Source organism: Lissotriton vulgaris, chromosome 1_1 (assembly GCF_964263255.1).
Source record: "Lissotriton vulgaris chromosome 1_1, aLisVul1.2, whole genome shotgun sequence".
In the NCBI taxonomy this organism is placed as follows: domain Eukaryota; kingdom Metazoa; phylum Chordata; class Amphibia; order Caudata; family Salamandridae; genus Lissotriton; species Lissotriton vulgaris.
Window position 1 is genome coordinate 218427031 of NC_141685.1, and position 23923 is coordinate 218450953.

General features: G+C 43.3%; 1 protein-coding gene across 1 annotated transcript in view; it reads left to right on the forward strand.

Moving 5' to 3' along the window:
* LOC147740928 (uncharacterized) overlaps window positions 1-23923 on the forward strand; it is a 272292-nt gene that overhangs the window by 114374 nt on the left and 133995 nt on the right. The gene's annotated exons all lie outside the window — the stretch shown is intronic.

Here is a 23923-nt window from a genome sequence, read left to right on the forward strand (position 1 = left end):
GTCCCCCCGAACGTATGGCCGAGTGCCTCGATCCCCCCGGGAAGCCATTTTTGGGCGGGAGGCGCGCCTCAGCTGGTATGCCCGAAGCGGCGTAGCTGGGGCGCGCTCGTTCCCGCCCTAGAGTGGGCTGGCCTAGACACCGACGTAGCCAGCCACGCCCTCGGGGCAGGCAGGGGCGGGTATACGCCCGCCCTGAAGACGGATAAAAAGGGACGCAAGACCAGCAGACATCCTCTTGTTCTTGTGCTCTGAAGCTGCACCTCCTCGCTGCACGTGAGCTCGGGACAGAACGAAGAGCCAATTTTGAGCGTTTTAATCTCTCTTTTTGTCTTTTAGATACTTCGTCTGAAAAGATGCCCAAGAAAGGCGCGAAGAGAATGTCGACTGACCAGTTGGTTCGGGCCCTCATGAAGGACATGTCCGAAATTAAGAAGCGGTTGGCGGAGCGAGACGGCGAGGAGGGATCGGGGCGTCCACCGGCCGGAGGGAAGCCAAAGAGGCCGAGAAGGGGGCCGGTCGGGGGAGACGTCCCGGTTCCCTGTTCCCCGCTCGAGGCGCCAGCCCCGGTACCGGCCCCGGTACCGGAGGAGGGGAATCCGATTCCCGTAGTAGTTACCCCGACATCCACTGAAGACATGCCTCCCGAGTTGGCGGCACAGTTAGCGGCGTGGTTGGGGGACGGTAGCGGGGGCGCCACGGCTGCCGAAGCGCAAGCACTCATTAAGCAGTTGCGCGAGAAACGTGATACAGCCAAGGTGCCCGCGTCGGATGCGGTGATAGACAAGCCACGAGTGGCGGAGGCAGCGTCCGGTGCAGGTAAGCGGCCATTGCCGATCGCAAGGGACGAGTCAACACCCTCTCGTAGGGAAAAGTTGGGGCAACATGTTCCTTTGGCAATAAAGGAAAAGATTTGGGCGGGGGAATACGTAAACATTTTCTCCTTGCTCGTTGATCATTATGAGGTTGAAACTGTTAAGGGCCAAAAGGATCTGATGCATCCAAGTGTTTGGCGCGCAAAAATGGCCGCCTTTAAAGTGAATGAGAATATTGGCAACTGGGGTAATGCTTGGGGAATTTTTACGTCAATTTTGGGGGAACGTAGGCCTGAATTGCTCCCTGAATTTCCAGTATATCAGTCACGAATTATGGGGTACTCGACAACGCACCAAGGTAACCAATGGTTCTGTTATGACAACCTTTTCAGGAAAGCGATGGAGCATAACAAAAGTTTAACCTGGGACTGTTACGATTCTTTGACATGGAATAAGATGCAAGAGTCGGGGATGTTGAAAGTGCCGTTGGTGGGGAGTACTGTTGGTGAATCCTCCCGCCAAAATGGGGGGACGCCCTTTTGGTCGGGTACGGGTACAGATGATTACCCGAGACCCACCGGCAATACAGGGAGGAGGGGTTTCTGTTTCAATTTCAACAGAAGTAAATGTACTAGGCCCCCAGGATCCTGTAAATTCAAACACGAATGTAGTGGTTGTGGGGCACCCCATCCTGAGTCCTCGTGCAGAGCCAAATCGGGTGAAAATGGGGGTAGAGGGGGCGCCAAACAGGTCTAATATAGTCCGAGGGGCGCCTTTACCAACCCCGATTGATACCCTGGCGATGATTCCTTGGCTCAGCGAATACCCAGATCGTACTTCAGCTGGGGTGCTACGAAACGGTTTTTCATATGGTTTCCGCATCCCGGTGGGGAACTTTCAGGGTGTCGGGTCATGCAAAAACCAACTTTCCGTCTTGCAGCATACGACTGTAGTACAGGATAAGATCCGGAAAGAGGTTACCCGAGGTCGGGTTGCCGGCCCGTTTAGTGTTCCCCCGGTACAGAATTTTGTGTGTTCTCCTTTAGGGGTGGTCCCCAAGAAGGACCCAGGTGAGTTTCGATTGATTCACAATTTATCAGCGCCTCATGGCCTTTCTGTAAACGACGCAATTGACCCAGAGATATGTTCGGTGCGGTACGCATCATTCGATGAGGCCGTAGCCATTTTGAATCGCCTGGGGCCCGGGACGCTGATGGCGAAATCTGATATCGAGTCAGCGTTCCGTTTGCTCCCGGTATACCCGGAAGACCAACGGCTTTTGGGATTCATGTTTCAAGGTTCGTATTACATGGATAGGTGTATGCCGATGGGGTGCTCTATATCATGTGCATATTTTGAGAAATTCAGTAGTTTTCTACAATGGGTTTACACGAAGAAAACGGGTTTTCGAAATGTGATGCATTACCTCGATGACTTTCTGTTCCTTGGGGCCGCTGGGGATGATGAATGTGCCCGGGCCTTGACTGAATTTTGTGTTTTAATGAATCAATTTGGCGTGCCATTGGCACCAGGTAAAACTGTGGGTCCCACGACTTGCCTCGAGTTTCTCGGGATCGAGTTGGACTCTAGTGAGGGTTGTTTTCGTTTACCAGCTGCCAAAGTGTCGAAATTCAGGGCAGCCTTGCAAATGTGTATTATTGCATCTAAAGTTACGCTGCATCAATTGCAGCAATTGGTGGGGAAGTTGAATTTTGCCCTGAGGGTAATCCCGATGGCCCGCCCCTTCTCCCGTTCAATCGCCCAGGCGATGGTCGGCCTAAAAGAGGGTCACCATCGCACGAGATTATCGGCCGAGGTCCGCCAGGACATGCGTATTTGGTTAGCATTTTTGGCGGATTTCAATGGTCGAGTCGTCTGGAACAAACCGGCCTTGTCCTCTGAAGAGCTTGGTCTATGGACGGATTCAGCGGGAAGCATGGGTTTCGGCGCCATCTTCGGCACAAAATGGTCGGCACAAAGGTGGCCAACATGGTGGCATGAAGGGGGGCTGACGAGTAATATTGCTTTCCTTGAACTGTTTCCCATCTTGGTGGCTCTCAGAACCTGGCCCGATGGATTCAAAAATCACTCTGTCATATTTTGGTCTGATAATATGACCGTTGTAGAATGCATCAATAGTCAGGCAGCACGTTGTAAAATGATTTTAAGGCTGCTTAAAGAAATTGTCTTACTGTGTATGCAACTGAACGTGGTATTCAGAGCAAAACATGTCCCGGGGGTGATGAATCAGGCTGCTGATGCACTGTCTCGTTTTCAAATGCAGGCTTTCTTGGGTTTCCTTCCCTCAGCGGACCCAGACCCAGCACCCTTTCCCGAAGCTCTCTGGTCTCTCGGTGCCCCGAACTTCGTTACCTCGTGGGAGAGAGTCTAGCACCAAGGACGAGGAAGGCATACGAAGGGGCGTTTCGGGCCTATTTAGCCTTTTTGGGGTCTGAGAGAGGGGGGCTTTGGGGGCACGAGGATTGGGTCGTACATTTTCTGATGTCCTTGCGTAGGGCTGGGAAGTCGGTGGCTACAGCCCAGAGGCATCGTGCTGCCATTTCCTTTGTTGCCAGGGCTCATAATATCCAAGACCCGACAGCGTCTTTCGTGGTACAGAAAGCGTTACGGGGTGGCAACGCCTTGAGGGTCGCAGAGTAGATGAGAGGCGCCCGATAGGTCTGGATAGGTTGGCCCAGTTGCTGGCCACACTCCCCGCCACATGCTCGTCTCAGTTCGAGGCCTGTTTGTTCCGAGCTGCTTTTACGCTTGCATTTCACGGGGCGATGAGGATAAGTGAGCTGGTGGCAAGGAGCAAACAGGATGTGGTGGGGGGTTTGTGCCGGGAACACGTTCAGATCAGGGGTGAGACGATGACTGTATCCTTTGTTAAGTCAAAAACCGATCAAGGTGGGGTGGGAGACTGCATAGTCATTCGCAGGATTCCAGGGTCCCCCATGTGTCCGGTGAAGTGTTTAGAAGATTACCTAGCACGAAGGGTGGCATCATGGGGAGGGACATTGTTGAGACACGCGGACGCCACCCCACTGACGAAGTTTCAGTTTCAGCGGGTGCTCGCGATGTCAATTACCGCAGCGGGCTTGGACCCGGGTGAGTTTGGGACCCATTCCTTTCGGATAGGGGCTGCCACTGAAGCTACAGCCAGGGGTCTTAATGTGGAACAAGTAAAACGAGTGGGGCGTTGGTCCTCCAATTGTTATAAGAGGTATGTGCGGTTGCACATGTTGTGAAGCTGTAATAATGTACTCACGCTTCTTGTCTTTTGTTTGGTTTTCAGTTACGCAAGCCTTCGAGGCGGGGCGGACTATGCAGTCGACCCAACACCAGGCCAGCGGTCAGACATCACCGGCTGTGAGAAAGGAGGTGTGGGTCGTGGGCCACTCATACGTGAGGCGTGCCGCAGACGTATTCGAAGCAGGTGACATGATTCACGTAGCTGGGGAATACGGGTACAGAATGTCCTTCTACGGAAGGGGCGGTCTCTGTATTGACCAGTTTCAGACATTCTTTGAGGGTTTGTTAGGGCGGACGAGGTCACCGCCGTCTATAGTCATAGTACATTTAGGGGGCAATGATTTGGTCACCACCGGTAGACGACTTCTCCTGGAGGCAATGCTTTCCACTGTAAGTTGGTTAGCGAGGAAAGTTCCGGGGTGCATAATTGCGTGGTCTCATATGATCCCACGAAAAGTGTGGCGGGGGGCTATTTCGATCCCTGCTTTGAACCATTCTGTTAGAAAACTTAATAACAAAGTGAGTAGGTTGTTTCGTTCCAGGACATTGCATTCTATCTCGCACGGTTGTATTAATGATGACAGTATGTATCTGGGGGATGGTGTGCATTTGTCTCGGGTAGGAAATGAGTTACTCATAGGAGACTTCTTAGCATGGTTAAAAACGTTGGAGCATGACCTTTAGCTAGGAGTTTTGTGGGGGGCCCGGATAGCCGGTCAACTATCCGGGCCTGTGGCGGTAAGGTCATGATCGGTGAGCACTAATTAGTAGATCCCTATGAGTGGGCGTCACCCAACACGGATGGGAGCGCTCGGGAGAGGTGGCCATTGGCCCCTCAGTGGGGAGGCGGTCCCTTCTAAGGATGGGTCGCCGGAAGTAAAGGAAAGGCGGTCAAGGCCCCTTCCTTTGTAGGAGGGGTTACAGCCCCCTCCTGGGGAATTTCCCGGGGCCAGTGACATCTGCGACGGCAGATGCGGTAAGTTGTGTGGGGTTGGGATAAGGTCTACGGTACCTTCTAGATACCTCACACGAGTATTCGAACGACCTTTAACTGGCGTCGAGTCTTTAGGTGCCCCCGTCAAGTCAAGGGAAATTGGTAATAGTTGCACTTGAGGTACGCCTCCGTGCTGTCGCCCAGCCCAAGTGGGAGGGGTAAGTCTGGTTAGGGATCTTGACACCGGTTATGACCTTGCCGTTGGCCCTTAAACGTTAGGTTGTACAATTTCAATATGTCAAGAAATGTTTTGTAAGATGCTAGTTCGGCTAGGAGAACCTCTGTATTAGAGAATCTGTTAAGGTTAGCCAAACATCGCAATATGGTAATGAAATTGTACATAACATGAAACGTTTAATGTTTTAATTTTGTTTTAATAAATACGGCCGGGATGGTCACTCCATCCCACTTCCAAAAACTTCAAGAACTGTTTCCGGTTTCCCTCCTTTCGGGGATTGTGTTGAGAGGGGGTGGCGGGTATCTCGGCCATATGGAAAGGGGCGACCAACTCGGTCCCCCCGAACGTATGGCCGAGTGCCTCGATCCCCCCGGGAAGCCATTTTTGGGCGGGAGGCGCGCCTCAGCTGGTATGCCCGAAGCGGCGTAGCTGGGGCGCGCTCGTTCCCGCCCTAGAGTGGGCTGGCCTAGACACCGACGTAGCCAGCCACGCCCTCGGGGCAGGCAGGGGCGGGTATACGCCCGCCCTGAAGACGGATAAAAAGGGACGCAAGACCAGCAGACATCCTCTTGTTCTTGTGCTCTGAAGCTGCACCTCCTCGCTGCACGTGAGCTCGGGACAGAACGAAGAGCCAATTTTGACCCACCCACCAGCCCCTGAAGACAGCCAGTTGTGTTTAATAAAGTTGATTAATTTTTCGGTTTTCGTATACAGGTTGTAGTGCCATGTTGAGTTAATAAAGAATGGTCGTTTTGAGTATGTTTGCCATTAAAGATATTCAGTTCAGTGTTGAATTTTAATGCATGCTCTTTCGGTCATAGTGGCCAATGGATTTGTAGGTTAATTTGCACTGTCGTATTTATTTTGGTAGGCGGTAAGGTCATGATCGGTGAGCACTAATTAGTAGATCCCTATGAGTGGGCGTCACCCAACACGGATGGGAGCGCTCGGGAGAGGTGGCCATTGGCCCCTCAGTGGGGAGGCGGTCCCTTCTAAGGATGGGTCGCCGGAAGTAAAGGAAAGGCGGTCAAGGCCCCTTCCTTTGTAGGAGGAGTTACAGCCCCCTCCTGGGGAATTTCCCGGGGCCAGTGACATCTGCGACGGCAGATGCGGTAAGTTGTGTGGGGTTGGGATAAGGTCTACGGTACCTTCTAGATACCTCACACGAGTATTCGAACGACCTTTAACTGGCGTCGAGTCTTTAGGTGCCCCCGTCAAGTCAAGGGAAATTGGTAATAGTTGCACTTGAGGTACGCCTCCGTGCTGTCGCCCAGCCCAAGTGGGAGGGGTAAGTCTGGTTAGGGATCTTGACACCGGTTATGACCTTGCCGTTGGCCCTTAAACGTTAGGTTGTACAATTTCAATATGTCAAGAAATGTTTTGTAAGATGCTAGTTCGGCTAGGAGAACCTCTGTATTAGAGAATCTGTTAAGGTTAGCCAAACATCGCAATATGGTAATGAAATTGTACATAACATGAAACGTTTAATGTTTTAATTTTGTTTTAATAAATACGGCCGGGATGGTCACTCCATCCCACTTCAAAAAACTTCAAGAACTGTTTCCGGTTTCCCTCCTTTCGGGGATTGTGTTGAGAGGGGGTGGCGGGTATCTCGGCCATAGAAGCCCCGCACCACACACTAGCAGTAGCAAACATCTTCCCGCCCTTTCCCAACTATGATGGACAGCTCACTCAAGGGACCTCGGCGCCTTTTGGTGCGGTGGCAAAGTTACAGGCACACATGGTCAGTGGAGACAAATCTTCTGGCCCTTTACGCAGCTACAGTGTAGGAAAAGCACTATACATTTACCCAACGAGTTAGCACTTACTGATTAGCCAGTAGAAAGTACTCTAGTTGAGTAGATGGAAATCGCAAAAAAATCAGCGATTTTGGGGGGGACAATCCGTGAATTCTCTGACTTTTTTGTGATTTCGCGCGAATTCGCGGACCGCAGATCGTCAAAATTCGCCCATACTTAGTACTTACATATAACTTGTTGTGTGGAAAAGTCGAATTCTTCTACAAATAAGTACAGTGCAAACTTTTGCCAGTTAGCATTTCCCACTTTTTCACTTTTTAAATATAAGTCAACAGCGTTTGATTCTTGTACTGAGTGTGTCAACACAATATACAAAGATAGTCTGGTTTTTTAGAACATACTGTCTTAAATGTTGTAATCTTTCCTTCAAAACTATCAACTGTAGTACCTGTGTCCTGATCTGCAACTCCCCCTGTTATCAACTATTCAATTTCCCTACAATCCTATTCTGGACCATAGAAACAAAAGTGCACATCATCAAAAACCTTTTCTACCTCTGCCTCTTTACCATGCAAAAGTGTCCTATTAATTTCTCCTAAACATAAAGCAGGAGCTATCACATAGTACAGCCTCCTAACTAAAGTTTGCATTGTTGAGTGGTGTACAGCTAACATTCTAAAATGATGAAAGGTGCTTTGGCACACTTTCGCTGATAAACAAGGTAGTGAGTGTCCCTGCATGTGTATATGCTTTTTAGGCTTGCAAGGACCCAAACCTTGTAAAGTACTTATTTTGTTTTTAACCTTTGCCATGGAAATATACATACGAATTGTCTTAATATAACAATGAATTGCTATCTAATACTACAAGCACTACTACAATTCTATTTGTATACAGGGGACTGACTATGCCTTCCTTGTACCTCTTCTGCTATAACTTCTTCTACATTTCTAGGTACCATCACCTCTTTTGCTATAGGACTGCCATTCTTCATTTCATAACATCCTCCTCTTTCATCAATAACATGAACTAATCTGTGATAAGGAAGAAGGGTGCAGCCAGGGAATTATTAATATCACTGCTACTCTCCCTAGCTGTTCATTCATAAAAAAAGACTTAATCACAGGTGTATTGAGACAGGCAGGCAGTTGCATTCAATTTGTGTGTCCGCCTGTCCATTGGTTCATTATTTAAAGGACTGGTGTCTTGCTAAATGTTTTCATGTTCCAATGTATTTGTATATAGCATATTTTTTTCGGTGTTTGTTAATCTGAGTATGTTTTGTGAACTATTTCCACTTTTATATATATTGCGCACATTGTTTGTCTGAATGTTAACTTGATTGTTTTGACAAAGATGCCCTTCGAAGACATACAGATGAACTAACAATATTTGAATAAAATAAAATACAAAATCTCTGTTTAAGCAGATTTGTGGTTCACGCAGTACAGACAGGCTGGGTGTTTCCTAATTAACTAGAAAATAAACCTGACTAGCTACTTTGTTCTGTTTTGTGAGATTCTTCATTTCATAACATCCTCCTCTTTAATCAATAACATGAACTAATCTGTTAACCTGGGGATAGCTTTCTTCATTATAGAAAGACTCTGTACTAGAAGTATGTATCCATTCTCCACTAACACCTGTACACAAGTTACTTCTATTCAATAATATTTTCTTCTGGTTTTGACTGCTCATGCACAACACTATTTTGTCAAGAGTCTTCATTGTATTCAGTCTCAAAATGAAACGCTTCCTCTTCAATGTAAAGCCTTATCAACTACCCTCCCAACTCATTCATTCTGCTTCAGTGCTTCTACTTTCTCAGTAGATGTACAACAACTCTACGAAAAAACATCCTGGTTCTGAATTCCAGAAACTGCTTCTGTCTCCTGGTTAAGGTGTATCCATTTCTTTACAATCTTTTCTGTTCCTGCAATGTACACTTTGTCTACTCTTATTGTTTTTCATAGTCAGAATTAAATTTTCTTTATTTTGTAATCTTTGCAAATGTGCTCATATATTTTAAAGAAATGACTTTGTCCTCTTAACAACAGCTTTTTTTACCACTGTTTCTACATTTTTCCCATTTTGTAACTCATTTGTGCAAAAATACCATAGTTACTTTTGTTGCTTTTTCATCTGAGCTTTTGTAGGCATACTAACTGTTAGTTATGTAAATATTGTTATGTGAACAAAAAGTATATTTTAATTTTACCCCAGTCAATCTACCAACTACTTTACTACTGACTTACATATAATAAAAAAACAGTTGTCATGTTATGTTGCAGTTTTAAATCTACCCAAGAACCTAGATATATGACACCATGCACTTGCTTCAATAAACAAACCCAGAGCAAAATAAAAAACGTTATTTATTAGTTACCGTTAAACATTTTAGCACCCTGTCGTACAACACAGCTACAGCATATCTAACTTTACACTCATACATGGTGAAAGAACAGTTGATCCCTTCTGGAGTAAATTTTAAAATGAACATCAAGGCACGGCTGAATATTTACAAGCCCCATGCACTTTCAATTGCATCACTTTTTTTGACACAGTGGCGCCGTAATGTGGTGTGCCATATTTACAAAGCCACGTAAAGCCACTATGCGTAGCTTTTCATGGTCTTATAAATATGGGCCCTTTTCTGGCGTGAAAAGAGCATGCCATGGCTGTTGCTGTGGATGTTCCATGCAAGCCCAAAGATTCTGCCACATGCCCAAATTCCCACATTCGTAAATCTAGGAATGCGTTAGAATCCTACACCTCCCCAGAGGAGGTGTAGTGAGATACAATGAGGAGAAATACTTTTCTTTCTCCTTATTTTCTCCTATTTCTATGAGTGCTGCATTTGCATCACACATGCAAAGAGAAAAATACTTCTTGTGATTGTTTTGTACAGGAAGGTATCCACTCCTGCACAAAAACAATCATCTACATAGGCACCATTGCACCCTGGTACAAGGGTGCCTCCTTTGGCCATTGGCAGCCAGTTGTGCGCCAGCACAGGGGAGAGCATAGTGATCTATCATATTGTTGTAAATATGACACATTCCTGTGCTTTGAAATTAATGCAGCATGGCGCAGCCAAATGGTGTGCGGGTCCACATTGCATTACTTTCTTATAAATTCACCCCAAGTGTACAAGTACATAGAGGTTCTCAACACTTTAAACACAAAAACACAACATAAGAGCTATTGGATGCCTCTCTACCACTGTGTTAGTGGAGTATTTAGTATTTTTTAGTATTTCAGTACTGTTCTACTTAAATGTATCTATTCAGATTTTGGGAAACGCTGCAAATAAGAATCTGCCCGTTAATCTCTATCAAAGCATAAAGCTCACTTAATCTTCCAACTACATACAAAGAGTGAGTTGCAGCTTGCATGTATAATTCACCAGATGGTTCTAAAAGACTACATATACATCAGTAAAACTTGTAAAAACTTGTTTGCGGATGAATACATGAATACTCCCTGGATGATTGAATTGGTGCATAGGTAGTACTTAGGTCATTCTTTGAGTATACAAGTAGTGTCTAGATGATTCCCTGAGTATATCAGAACTCCATGGGTCGCTCCATATCTGGATAGTTACTGCCCGAATGTTTGTATGAGTATATCACTACTATCTGGGTGTTTGGATGAGTGCATAAAAAGTATGTGAATGATTAGATAAGTAAATGACTAATGGCTCAATAATTCAATACATGCATAGATAGTGGTTGGATGAATAAATTAGTGCAACTTTAGTGCCCGAATGATTGCAGGATTTTATAGAAAATACATAGGTGATTTATAGAGTGCTTGGATAGTGCATATATGATTGTTTAAGTACATGTATATCACAGGTTAGATGAGTGCATGAGTAGTGTTACAGTAAAAACATGGCTGCTGCTCAGATGTTTTTGGTTCAGTGAACAGGTGGTGCCTGGATGTTTACATAACTTCATGGGTAGTGCCTGCATAATTAAATAAGTGCATACATAGTGCCTGGCTGATTACATGAGTGCATGACATGTGCCTGAGTGATTCAATGACTTAATGTTAAACCTTGAGAGATTGGAGAAAAGTAAGTGCACTGCTGGGGTGTTTGTATTATTGCAAGAGTAGTCCCTCAGTAATTAAATGAGTGCATAGCTGCTGGATGGATAGCAGGTTTACTACAATGGTACTCTACGTAATTAGATGAGGTCATGAATAGTACCTGAGTGTTTGTATGAGTTCATGCATGTGCCTCAGTATTTCAATCACTGCGTGGGTTGTAATTGTGTGTTTAGATGACTGCATAGCTTCTGCACAAGATCTACAATGACTACATTTTACAGCCTTGTTAATTGCATAAGTAAATAGTTAGTGCTTGGGTGATTAGATGAATGTGTAGGTAGTGTCTCCATAGTTCAATGACCACATCATTTCTGCCTGCCTGATTCGAAGAGTACATGTGTAGTGTCTAGGTAATCCATTAACTCAATGGATACTAAATCACTGATTTGATGATTGCCTCATTAGTAGATGGGTGATTGCATGAGTGCCTGAATACTGCCTGACTGACTGTGAAGCACCATCATTGCTGTTAGATACATAATAGTGTTGACTATATCTCTGACTCATTAGTTATCTCCTTATGTCAGTATCAAACTACCTATTTTACTGTATATATGCTTTTCTGTAGAGCTATTTGTGAGTGGAGTCTAGATATCACAGTTGATACATACTTGCATACATGGCTCTCTAGGAGCATACATTGCGTTGTTACTGAGTGTGCACATGCATCAGTAAGTTTCTAAAACTGAAAAAAAGATTTTTTTAATTTTCCAAGCACAAAACCATTTGTGAATGGTATACCTACATAATTTCTCAAATACTTCTTCTGCTTCTAAAACATATATTTCAGAATTTCTAAAACAAAAGTTACACTCCGAATAAATGTAGCGCAAGAACTCTCAAGGCATTCTGCACTATTAATCCTCCTTAAATTTAAACAAATTATGTTTAAAGAAACAACACCATCCTCACCACATAGCTGACATTTTCAACAGCCCTACTGAATAAAGATCACCATGAGAAATATATGTGATTTCTTAACAGAGGCACACCTTAAAGCCATCTTTCCAAAAATATATACCTCTCCGCATCTTGAAGTAAACTCAAAAGTCCCACTGTATATATAGCTATCGGTAACCACAAGAACCATATCTCACCATCTAAGCATATGCAAAACGATCATATAAGTTGAAAAAAACACATTGAAAAACACTTCCCAATACATACCTAACAAGTATTGCTTCTTTCTTATTCATATACAGGCAGACAACATGTTCTCATCTTTTATTTGTGACTACTCCTGTTTAATATTGTTACTAATAGTACTGCAACTCACAGGATGCAAATAACATATGAATCTCTTCTGCACATGATGTTTAGACATTTAAAATATTCTTATTTTCTCATTGCAACTTTCCACTACAGTATACTATTAGTTTTCAATAAAGTACACAATGTAATAAAGAGGCACTAATTCATTTTTCTCCTACTTCCCAAAACATTCACCACAAACTTCTTAAACACATACCCTCTAATAGATATTATTCATCTGATATATTTGTTCATATAACTGTGATACTCTTTTTTATCAATCTCCCATATAAATCCCCATTTCTAATGTAATCTTAAAAATGGATTAAAAAGTTATGTACATACCAGTGAATTGAGTTTGTAGATTATATTGTTGTTTTAGCTCTTTTTACATGGTTTTGACATTGTTAGGATTTATAAAAACTAAGCACAAGAATGGTGCATCAGTCTCATACAAAGCAACCATGAAGTGGCAACCTCTTCAACGTTGCAATCTGTGTTCATAAGAAAGGTAGCAAATGAAATCATGTGTTTGATTTTATACTACACTATCTTCACTTGTATTTGTGATGATAGTGGAGAAATCGCGAAAAACGAGTTCAAACCTATATCTAGCTTCATTTATAAAGAAATTGAAATACTACACAGCAGTTTATTACATAGTACTGAGTTGGAAATTAAAGCTTGCCATCACTTAAATTGTATCATCACTCCTCAACTTTAAAAAACTGATCTGTCTCTTTAACACCTTTCCCAATACACTCTTAGCTTAGTGTGCCTAGCAACCAAGTGCAACCAGTATGTCACAAGTTGATATCACATTCTAGAAGGAACATGCTACTTCCCTATAAGATTCAGAAGGTGTACTTTACTCCACAGATTCAAAAGCATATCCATGTCTGTAAAATATGTTGTTTCTTAAACAATAGCCATCAATAAGACTTCTTGCTGAGGCATCCAAACCACTACCTATTTGTATTAATTTTCCTGGCAAATAATGCTAGTTCACTTCAAAATGCTTAGACTATGGATTGTGGAGCACAGCTATATCAGAAAATGAGAGGTATTGACAGGGACATGTACAAAAAAATTTTTAAGCCAGTTTTGTGGTTAGTAATGTGTGTATTGTAATAGAATTCAAGTATGGGCGCAAAATCCGTTCCGCTTGTGGAATTTTGCAGATGTTCGGCAATTTTGCTAATTTCCCGAAAAATCAGCAAATCCGCTCGCTTTTTGCACATGCCTGAGTTGAAGCTCAAATTCAGTAACGTTCAGCCCTTAAAATTAGTGAGCACGGTCAAGGCTAGGCAGGTGTGCTTCCTCCCTATATCTACTGTCTACAATTAGATGTAATCCTTGATAGAGGTCTTTGCATCCAAGAGTTTCTCGAGCCCAATCACAGTGTACTTCCTGTGACAAGGAGGTTCCTTCCTTCTCATCTGCTGCTCTGATCGGTCTCTGACCCTTTATAAACAAGAGGCATGTGAACTCACATGGAAGCCCCACCAATTTGGCCCCTCCCCACACACACTAGGGTATGCAATGTCTTCCCACCCTTTCCTCCCTTTCGGCGCAGTGGCAAAGTTACAGACACACGTGGTCACATATATTTGTGCAGATTTTCCCGCAAACTTGCAGATTTTTTTGCCATTTTGCGGAACGCAAATCTGCAAAATTTGCCCATACTTAGTTAGAATGAATTTTGTAAGTTAACATTTTTGAATGTGGTGGTGGTGGATGAATGTCTTTTATTTTGCGATTTCAAAAGGTAATCACGATCATCACAAGGTCCTCGCAGACTTTAAAATTTCCCCTAAAAAATTATTTGACAAGAAAATGAACAACATTTTGGCCTCTCGAGTAACTTTGATTTAAAAAAAATGCAAGTATTATTTTCAGAATGTGAAATACATTTGCTGATTACAAATTCTCCACAGTAAATGCGACAAGGATGTGCTGTCTCAAAAAATTCTTAAAAATAAAGCCAGTTATTAATGCACTTTCTGATAAACACATACATTATCAAAAATTAGTGGTATATATTATAAGTATAGTTTACAATATCCAAATATAGAAAGAAAAATGGCTTAAAAAATGGCTGTTACAATTAAGTAATAGAATTTTTTTTTAAACTTTGTAATTCACTGGAAATACCATAGGTTACAAGGATGTTGCAGTTAGGAACTAGCGTTTGAAAACCTTAGAAATTCAGTGAAAAAAGCAAAGTTTACAGGAACATCAGTGTTAGGAAATAGAATTAAGGTAAAATTGACATTATTGATAGGCTGACCTTTCACTCATACAGAACTGGAGAAATAAAGCAGTTTTAATTAGCTGAGCTATAACTCGTGCCCCCTTCAAATATACTTCTTATTACCTCAAATACTACATCACCCATGACATGGTCAGTGATATCACTGATGGCATCTCAAATGACATCACTAATGACATCATGTACAGAATCCCTGACATACCCACTCATACCCCAATATAACCTTTCATACACCCACTCCAACTTCCAGACTACCATTCTCAAAACCATTGACACACCTTTACCAGTACTTACACACCCACTCACTGATTCATAGGTCTACACCATCTACTCAGTCACCGATACAGCTACTCATATACCAACTCACTCACTAATACTGCCACTGATATATCCACTCATATACCCATTCAGTCACTCACAAATTATCAGATACCCATAGAGTCAATCACACAGCCACTTACTCACCTATACAGTTATGCTCACACACATTCAACAATTCATACATATACTAACGCATAATCACTCATTTATACAGTCAGTGACAGAAGCACACACTCACTCATACAACCACTCTCACAATCACTCTCACAATAATTTACTCACTTACTCCAACACTCACCTATACTGCCTTCCACATATACAGTTACTTACCCATATAGCACTGACACATCCATTCACTCACCGACACCGCCATACACACACACTCAGTCACCCATACAGCCCCTTGTAAATGCACTCACAAACCCATACAGCTACTTACTCACCCACTCACTCATCTATGCAACCAGTCACACACACACCCTCATTCACCCATACATATATTCATACACTCCTACCGGTACTCAAACAACCAATCAATCACCCATGCAGCCATTCACGTACCCACTCACTTATGCAGTCAGTCATGCACACACTGAATCATCCATACAGGCACTCCTACACTCACTGATTCTTCAATGCACCTTGGTATATATATTTAACACTCATAAACATTTAAAAAAGACTCAGAGTCACTGGATGATGTCATTTGAGATGTCATCAGTGATGCCACTGACCATGTCATGAGTGATGTAATATGTGAGGTCATAAGCAGTGCAAATGAACAGCAACGCTTCAGGATTCCCAGCCTAGCAGACGGGGGCTTGTTGAGTAGCATCGGTCTCAATATATTCCAAAAGAAAATCACGTTCTACCCTCTTGAACGCGAAATCAAGCCCAACCTCTGTCCATAGTTTAAAAATCTTTATTCCAGCATAGCAAGTGGCATAACGCATTTTAACTCCATTGAGTCTTGATCATATGCCTTCCCATCTGTGGCCACTTGTTGGCTACAGATGGGAAAGCATATGATTAAGCCTTAATGGAACTGAACGCTTTATACTACTTGCTATGCTGGAATAAAGATTTTTGTACCAATGGACATCGTTCATTGGGACACTAGTGAGCGATAGTATGGTAACCATCACCACGGGTGCTCACTAATAAATCATAGTGACTTGAATGATAGAGCTTGGAATGTCCAAACAACAGTACGTATATGGATCATTGAGTTCTCATCCCCCCAACTTGATTAGAAGTATTCCCTACGGGGAACTTCTGAGAATCAAACGGAACTGCTCAGATGAGAGAGAATTCCAGAGTGCTGCCCAAAAAAGTATGCAACGTTTCAGAATACGTGGTTATAGTCAGGATATTTTGGACAATGCCCTGGATAGAGCCAACAAGCTCAAAAGAGAAAATCTCCTAAAGATCAAAGAAAGAAAGAGACATGACTCTAAAAATGGCGGGAAATTTCGGTTAATGACTACTTACTCGAAAGATGCTACTCATTTGAAAAAGATTCTGAAAAGGAGTTGGCACATATTAAAGACAGATGAGATCTTGAGTAATGATCTTCCCTCTAATCCACTTGTGACTTTCAGAAAGGCAAGATCCTTAAAAAATGAGCTGGTACAGAGTCATTTTGCTGAAATCCCAAAATCAGCCTTTGGTCCCATGCAGGGCTTTTTCCCATGTGGGAAATGTAAAGCCTGCAAAATCAGCAAACGAATCCTGAGGTACGAAATCCCACATGTAGGAGTCCGCAAAAAGATCAAAGGTTTCCTAACATGTACTACTCCCTACAGTGTTTATTGCTTTACTTGCCCATGTGGGCTTCGTTATGTAGGCAGTACAATCAATCCCTTGAAAATGAGAATATTGGAACACATGCAAGCCATTGCCAAGGGGGATGAGGCATACCCTGTTGCGCATCATTTTGACAAAGTCCATCAACGCAACAGGGATTTACTCAGCTACTTTGGGCTGGACCATGTTCCCAGCAACCCTAGAGGGGGCGACAGGTTACTAAGACTGCGGAGATTGGATTCAAGATACATCATTGACATGCACACGAAGCATCCTCTAGGTTTGAATAGCAGCGAAGAATTGGCTATACATTTGGGAGAGTAAGTTTGGACCCTCATTTCTGGAAGTACTAGGTAGAGTCTGTTTAAAGGATCTTAGGTCAGTTTGGTTGAGACATAATTGTCTGTGAATAGAAATGTATAAATTGTATATATTGTACATTATGAGGGGTAGGTTTGTTGCTGTATAGACGGTGAAATTATGTGACATGTATATAGAATTTTCTACTTTTTCCTCTTTGTGCTTTCACCCCTCTAACTTTCTTAGTCTATCTCCTCTGGTGTTCTTCTACTCCTTTTTACTGAGAATTACTTGATATTTGGGGTCAATATCATACACTGGTGTAGTATGTGAGCGCTTGCCCATCCAGGGCAATATTGTATATAGATGTATACTAGATTGCATTTTGTTTGATGTGTATACTCGCCCATCCAGGGGCTCGATGAACTGCATTATGAATTGCATTATGAACTGTTTATTTGAACATTTCAAGATGGCGCTCGTTTGGAGTTAGGACTCTGATTCCCAGTAGTCCTTCCTTGGTTTTTATACACCGGGTGTTTAAATTAATTCGAAGACCGCGCATCGGTAAACATAGATGAAGGTTCTTTACCGAAACGCGCCTGTTTGTTTGGAGTGTCCATTTGTTGGTGAATAAAACCTAATGAAACTCCCCCGCAAGTGTCTTTTTTTTCCCGGCGGCAGAAGTCCTGTGGTACGGATATTGGAGCGGTGATTCATTTCGTGGGTGCACCCCCACGTTGGAAAGCACCCGCCTGCAAGTGCATTGCTTTAGTGCTCTGGAACGATGATATATATATATATATATATATTTATATATATATGAGCGAAGGATTCCCTGTCAGTGTCATATCCCGCAGGAAAGACGAGACTCACACTCCACGCTGCTGTGTAATTTTAGTTAATATCGGCTGACGCGTTTCGAGCGAAAGCTCTTTGTCACAAGACAAGGCTGTATATATCCACTGAAAAAAAATAGGTACTATAACGGCCGAATTTCTCTGGTTTCGTATGAGTAAAATGTCCAACTAACTATAATGTCCCTGAAACATATGTTTTTTTCAGTGAATTTCTAAGGTTTTTTAAATCCTAATTTCTAACTATGACGTCCCTGAAACCTATGTTTTTTTCAGTGAATTTCTAGGGTTTTTTAAATGCTAATTTCTAACTATAATGTCCCTGAAACCTATGTTTTCTTGGGTGAATTTTAAAGGCTTTTAAATGCTAATTTCTTAATATATTGTTCATTAAATCTATGTTTTTTTCAGTAATTTTAAATTATCATCCCATTTTCAACCTGGTGAAAACTGCTGGTATCGCCAGATTTCTATAGCTTCCGCAAAAAACATCGCCACAAATGAGAGTGACAACTAACGCTAATGATATGCAGAGTAGGCGTACCCATGCAAAAAAAACACGAAAAACATCAATTTCCGATATTTTCAACGACCAGCCAAATCTGTGATGCAATCCGAAAACAGGCAAAAATCCGTGTTAGCAGTAAGAATTTAACATCTGCCTTTTACTGGTGTAAAGCAGGATGACTACCTCCAGCATGAAAGGGAGCCCGGCCCAGAACAACATCCGAAGACCAACAAATGTCATAGAGCTACTGATCATGCAGGTCTGACTCCCAAGAAGGCCACAACATCCACCGCCACCACCTATGGCCCCTCAGCCACACAATAGCTGAATGTTGGGAGATGCGACAACCAAGTATGTGTGAAGGGTGCAAGTCACCCATAAATAACAATGCACACAATGCCAAGTGTAGCGGTGATGTGCGGGACAGACCTCACTATGCAGAGCGCAGACGTCCCCATGTGTACATATACTGCTGGTGGTTGTAGTGTTGTGGACAGTGGATGCAATCATGTTGCCTCTGGTAGTGGGGAAGATCTCGGTCAGGCAGCTGTGCCCTCTCCCCCCTGTCAGTAGAAGCGGAAGAGGAGTGGACTGGTCCAACATAGGAGTGTGAATAAATAGGCCGGGGCTCTGGGTGTGGTTCACTTCTGGGAAGGTGAACGCGTCTGCCAGAGTAGCGGCCCTCACCCTGCCACAAGGCCGCCACCCTGACCACTGGCCTCCTCTACACAGGCCCCCTGTGAACTCAGCGGCACAGTACTGCAGAGTTATGTCTGTTCAGACCACTGCCTTCGATGTACACTGCGGGGAGAAGTGCTCACATTTCAGATTGAGTCGCTGTTGCAGATGACGCAGTCCAGTAGACAACAGACAATGCTACCAGTGTGGCCCGCCCAGACCACGCATCATCGCAGGCTGTGCACACGCTGAGTGGTTCAGGTGCCACTTACTCAGTGCACTACAAGTCCTGGCCACATAGCCTTATTAAGTCACAATTCATTAGACAAAAGACAGTGCTATCAGGGCAGCCCGCCTGGACCACACATCACCGCAGGCTGCACACAAGCTAAATGCTTCTGGTGGCACCAACTGTGCAGCTCAACTCAACGCCACATGGCTGTGGGCCCTTGCTGACTGCTGCCTCCAGCCTACACTGTGGTCATCAGGGCTCACAATTAAAATTGAGTCTTGATTAATTCATTGCTGTGTCCAGTGGGCAACTAACTATAACGTCCCTAAAACCTACAGAATATTCTTTTAGCATCCTGCCTTCAAGAACTGGTTTTATATTAGTTATAGTTTTAGTACAATGACCAAATTCATCTTACAAGTCCAAATGAACTCTGAATGGCAGTCTACACTGCGGACAGCAGAGCTCACAATTCTAATTCAGTTTTGATTTATTAATTGCAGAGTGAACTGTGCTCTATGCCCACGGATTTTGTCAAGAGTAAGTGACAAAAAGCATTCCTCGATGTCTGTGCTGACTACTGAGTTCGATCTACATTGTGGACAGCAGGGCTCACAATTCAGATTGAGTCGCGATTGCAGATGATGCAGTCCAGCAGGCAAAATACATTGCTCCCAGGGCAGCCTGTGTGGACATGCATCATTGAAGGCTGTGCACACGCTGAGTGTGCCAGGTTCCACTAACTCTGTGCAGTTCAAGTGAAGGCTACGTGACTGTTGGCCCTTTCTGACCGCTGCCTCCGGCCTACACTGCAGTCAGCAGGGCTGACAATTCAGATAGAGTCACGTTTGCAGATGACACAGTCCAGTAGGCAACACCCATTGCTACCAGTGCAGCCCGCCCGGACCACTCATCATCACTGGCTGTACACTGTCAGGAACGCAAGATCACAAAGGGCAAAAAGGCAATCAGTTAATGTACTTACAACTGGCAAGTTCAGAAAATGTAGAAAAACATTTTTGCCTGTTAAATAGCGATCTCGAGTGACAATCAAAATGGCCGCTAAAGTTTATGCCGATAGAAGGAAGGTTGGCAGTCTAGTCTCCAGCCCCAATTTTCATGAAGCAGGTGAAGCGCGTGAAGAGTGTCGCACTTCACCTGAGTAACGACGGAAAGAAGACATTCTCCAAGAAGTGCCGCGTAGTTTAGGGAATCAAATGTGTTGCGTTATTTAAACTAGAGAATTTACCGAGTTCGTTTGGAGAGAGTAAGCAAATACATCCGCATCAAGTAAGCCCGTTCCGTTTGTCCTATGAATTATTCCTGTGGTGTTTTTGTCAGGAGTGCACAGGAGAAGGGCATAGTGCGCTCGAGCAGATCATGCGCATTAGAGCATAGCGCGCCCCGAGTTATTTCTAGTGACAGAACAAGTATTAAGGTCACGAGAATATTAACACGAAGAGAAGAAGTAAGGAGAGTTTGAGTTCATTTTCAAAAGGTCATAGTTGAGAGAGAAGAATCTTAGTTTAGTTCTTTAGTGGTAAGGAGAAATAAATGCATGTTGCAATAGTTAAGAGTTCAATAGAAACTCCCTTAAGGAAATAATACTGAGTTTCTTGGCAATAAAGACAGGAAGGTTCACGCTCAGGTGACGTACCATTAAATACTTACCTACAAGACAGAATCCAATAGACGCTTGTGCAGCAGAATAATAGGTGAAAATCCCTGCAAGAGAATAAATGAAAGCAATATTAATGGCAGAGTAGAGAATGCAAGAATAATCATTTAAATACATTACAGCTTGCAGCACACAGAAAAGAAGAACAAGAAATCAAGTAAGATATAGAAGAGAAGCAAAAGCCACACAAGGGCAGGTAGGATAGAGAAGACTGAATCCCCCAGAAAAATAAGGAAAGGTATAGGAAGTTGAAAGAGAAGTTATAAGCAGCCTTTGAAGAAGAAACGATTGAAGACAGAAGTCTGAAGAGTAGGAGATCACTCAGATGAGTGTGTGGCAGTCTCTTCTCTGTCCCATACCCTTTCCCCCGTGGAGCTCAACTGGCTTACATGCTTAATATTGTATGTGGCTGAGGGAGCTTCATGAGAGAATTGGGAACTTGCGACATACTGCTCCTGCGTATAGTGGTTGAAGCACAATAAACGGAATCTGACATACACACACTGAGTGTTGCAGGTGCCACTAGCTCTGTGCAGCTCAAGTCAACTCGACATACCTTTTTGCCTTTGCTGACAGCTGCCCCCGGCCTACACTGTGGGGCTCACAATTCAAATTAAATCTTGATTCATTAAGTTCAGAGTCCAGTAGGCAACTAACTATAACGTCCCTGAAAACCTACATATTTTGACAATGTAGTCCATACATACTTTCAGCTTTTCTTCCATACGCCTACACTGCGATCAGCAGAGCTCACAATTTGAATTCAGACTTGATTTATTATTTGTAGAGAGAATTGTACTCTGTCCTCGGATTTTGTCAAGAGGATGTGACAAAAAGCATTCCTCGATGTCTGTACTGACTACTGCATTCGATCTACACTGCGGATAGCAGGGCTCACAATTCAGATCGAGTCACGATTACAGATGATACAATCCAGTATGCAACATACATGGCTCCCTGTGCAGCCCTCCCAGACCACGCATCATCGTTGGCTGTGCACACACTGAATGCTGCTGATGCCCCTACCTCAGTGCACCACAACTCATGAACCCAGTCGATTAGCATGCTTAATCTATTTTATTTTAATATTAGACATATATATCACTAATTACATCTCAAATGATGATATCATCCAGTGAGTGTGTTTTGAAATACTTTGCACACAGAATAATATATATAATATAATATTATACAGTACTGAATTATTGTATAAATACATTCATATTTTGGGTGCAGAATTGATGGGTTTCATTATTTTTGACAGTTAGTATATTAAGTATAATTCTGTTTTTAAACTAGGTGTACTATTTATCAGTTGACTAGCATGTACACTGACTGGTGTCCCCTTACTTAATTCTGTAGTGGTGGCTCTGTATAGTTCTGTTTTATAACATACTGACATGTTTCCTCAGACCAGTTTCTTTTGTGATGAAGAACTGTACTAGTAGTATATTCAAAATTAATTTCTGTAATAAGACCTTTATGTGGGGTTGTGGGTCAGTGTAGTAGAATATTGGAACAGACTGGACACTATGCTCACTCATTTCTCTATGATCAAGAGTGATTTTACTAGTACTTTTTTGAGAAAGTACCTTGTCCACTCAGACCTTTGTACTGGGTGTGTGTTGTACTGCTATGTGTAAAACTGACATATCCACCAAAACCTCTTTCCATGATAAATGGTGGTGTTCTGGTTTGCAATAGAGTAACCTATATTTTTAGGTAGAGCTTCGATTGACCTGTTATGTCTCTACTGTGGGGTTTGGCAAACCCACAGATTACCATTGGTTACTGTCTTTGGCATTAAGAAATGCTGGCTTGTTATTGGTGCATTTAAGTAAATGTCCCTCCCTTTCCCTCTTAGTTCCTTGGCAGGTGATTTCACTCAATCAACATTTTTGTTGGCCATCACATATCACAGTGTTCGTGAGATGCCGAATGCAGCTGACATGTGCAGCTCAGAAATGCATTATAAATATAATATTAGCACAGATCTAACTATTTACATCAAAGGTCAGCACTGCAGAAGCGACACCCCTACCCTTTATATTTATAGGAATGCATCACTGCCCGTTTTCCCAAAGCGCTTATGATAGCATAGGTAAGGCATGCCAAGCTTCCTGCAAAGATCTGTGACTGACGTAAAGGGGGTAGGTTTGTTTTATTCTACAGATGCAGCCTTTCATCCTTCCCGCGCTGATGAAATATGTGCCACTGAGTTGGTAATATATATAGAATTCATAACAGGTAAGCTAATTACAGAAAATAATTCATAGCTGCGACACATCATATGTTATCACAAACAGCGGTTGGGCAGTCTAGGTGAAACGTGTGTATTACCTCAAGTCCAGACCAAGGGTTTTGCCATGAGGAGAGGGAGTGGGCATGCAGCACAACCCAAGTAAAAAAACTCCCCACAGTAAGAATTGATTTCTCCAGCTGTTTCAGACGTTTTGACAGATTTGCACTTACATGTTCCACCACAGATATCTTTAAGCACCTACTACGGAGCTGTGCATGTGAGTCCCTGTGACGTCACATATTTTTGTGTGCATTATCATTTAATTGTTCAATATTTGTGAGAATGAACACCAAACCGGATCATCTGAGCCACTGAGTGCTTCTGGAAGGTGGGGTTTGACACGCTGAGATACCATCTGTCTCATATTAGCTCCTTTGTCACTGCAAACCTGTCTCACGCTGGCCTTCATTTCCAAAAGTGCCCTGTGGCCCAGAAGTAACAGTACACACAGGACTTGACAGCTGTTACCTCAGGGTATGCCTAGTTTCTCAATGATCCCAGAATGTTCCACATTACTTTTCATGCAAACCCTGTCAGTTTTGCTTCTGTGAGATGTAACATGTACCAGAAACTTAAGGTGGACAAACATCTCCTGCTTTATATGGG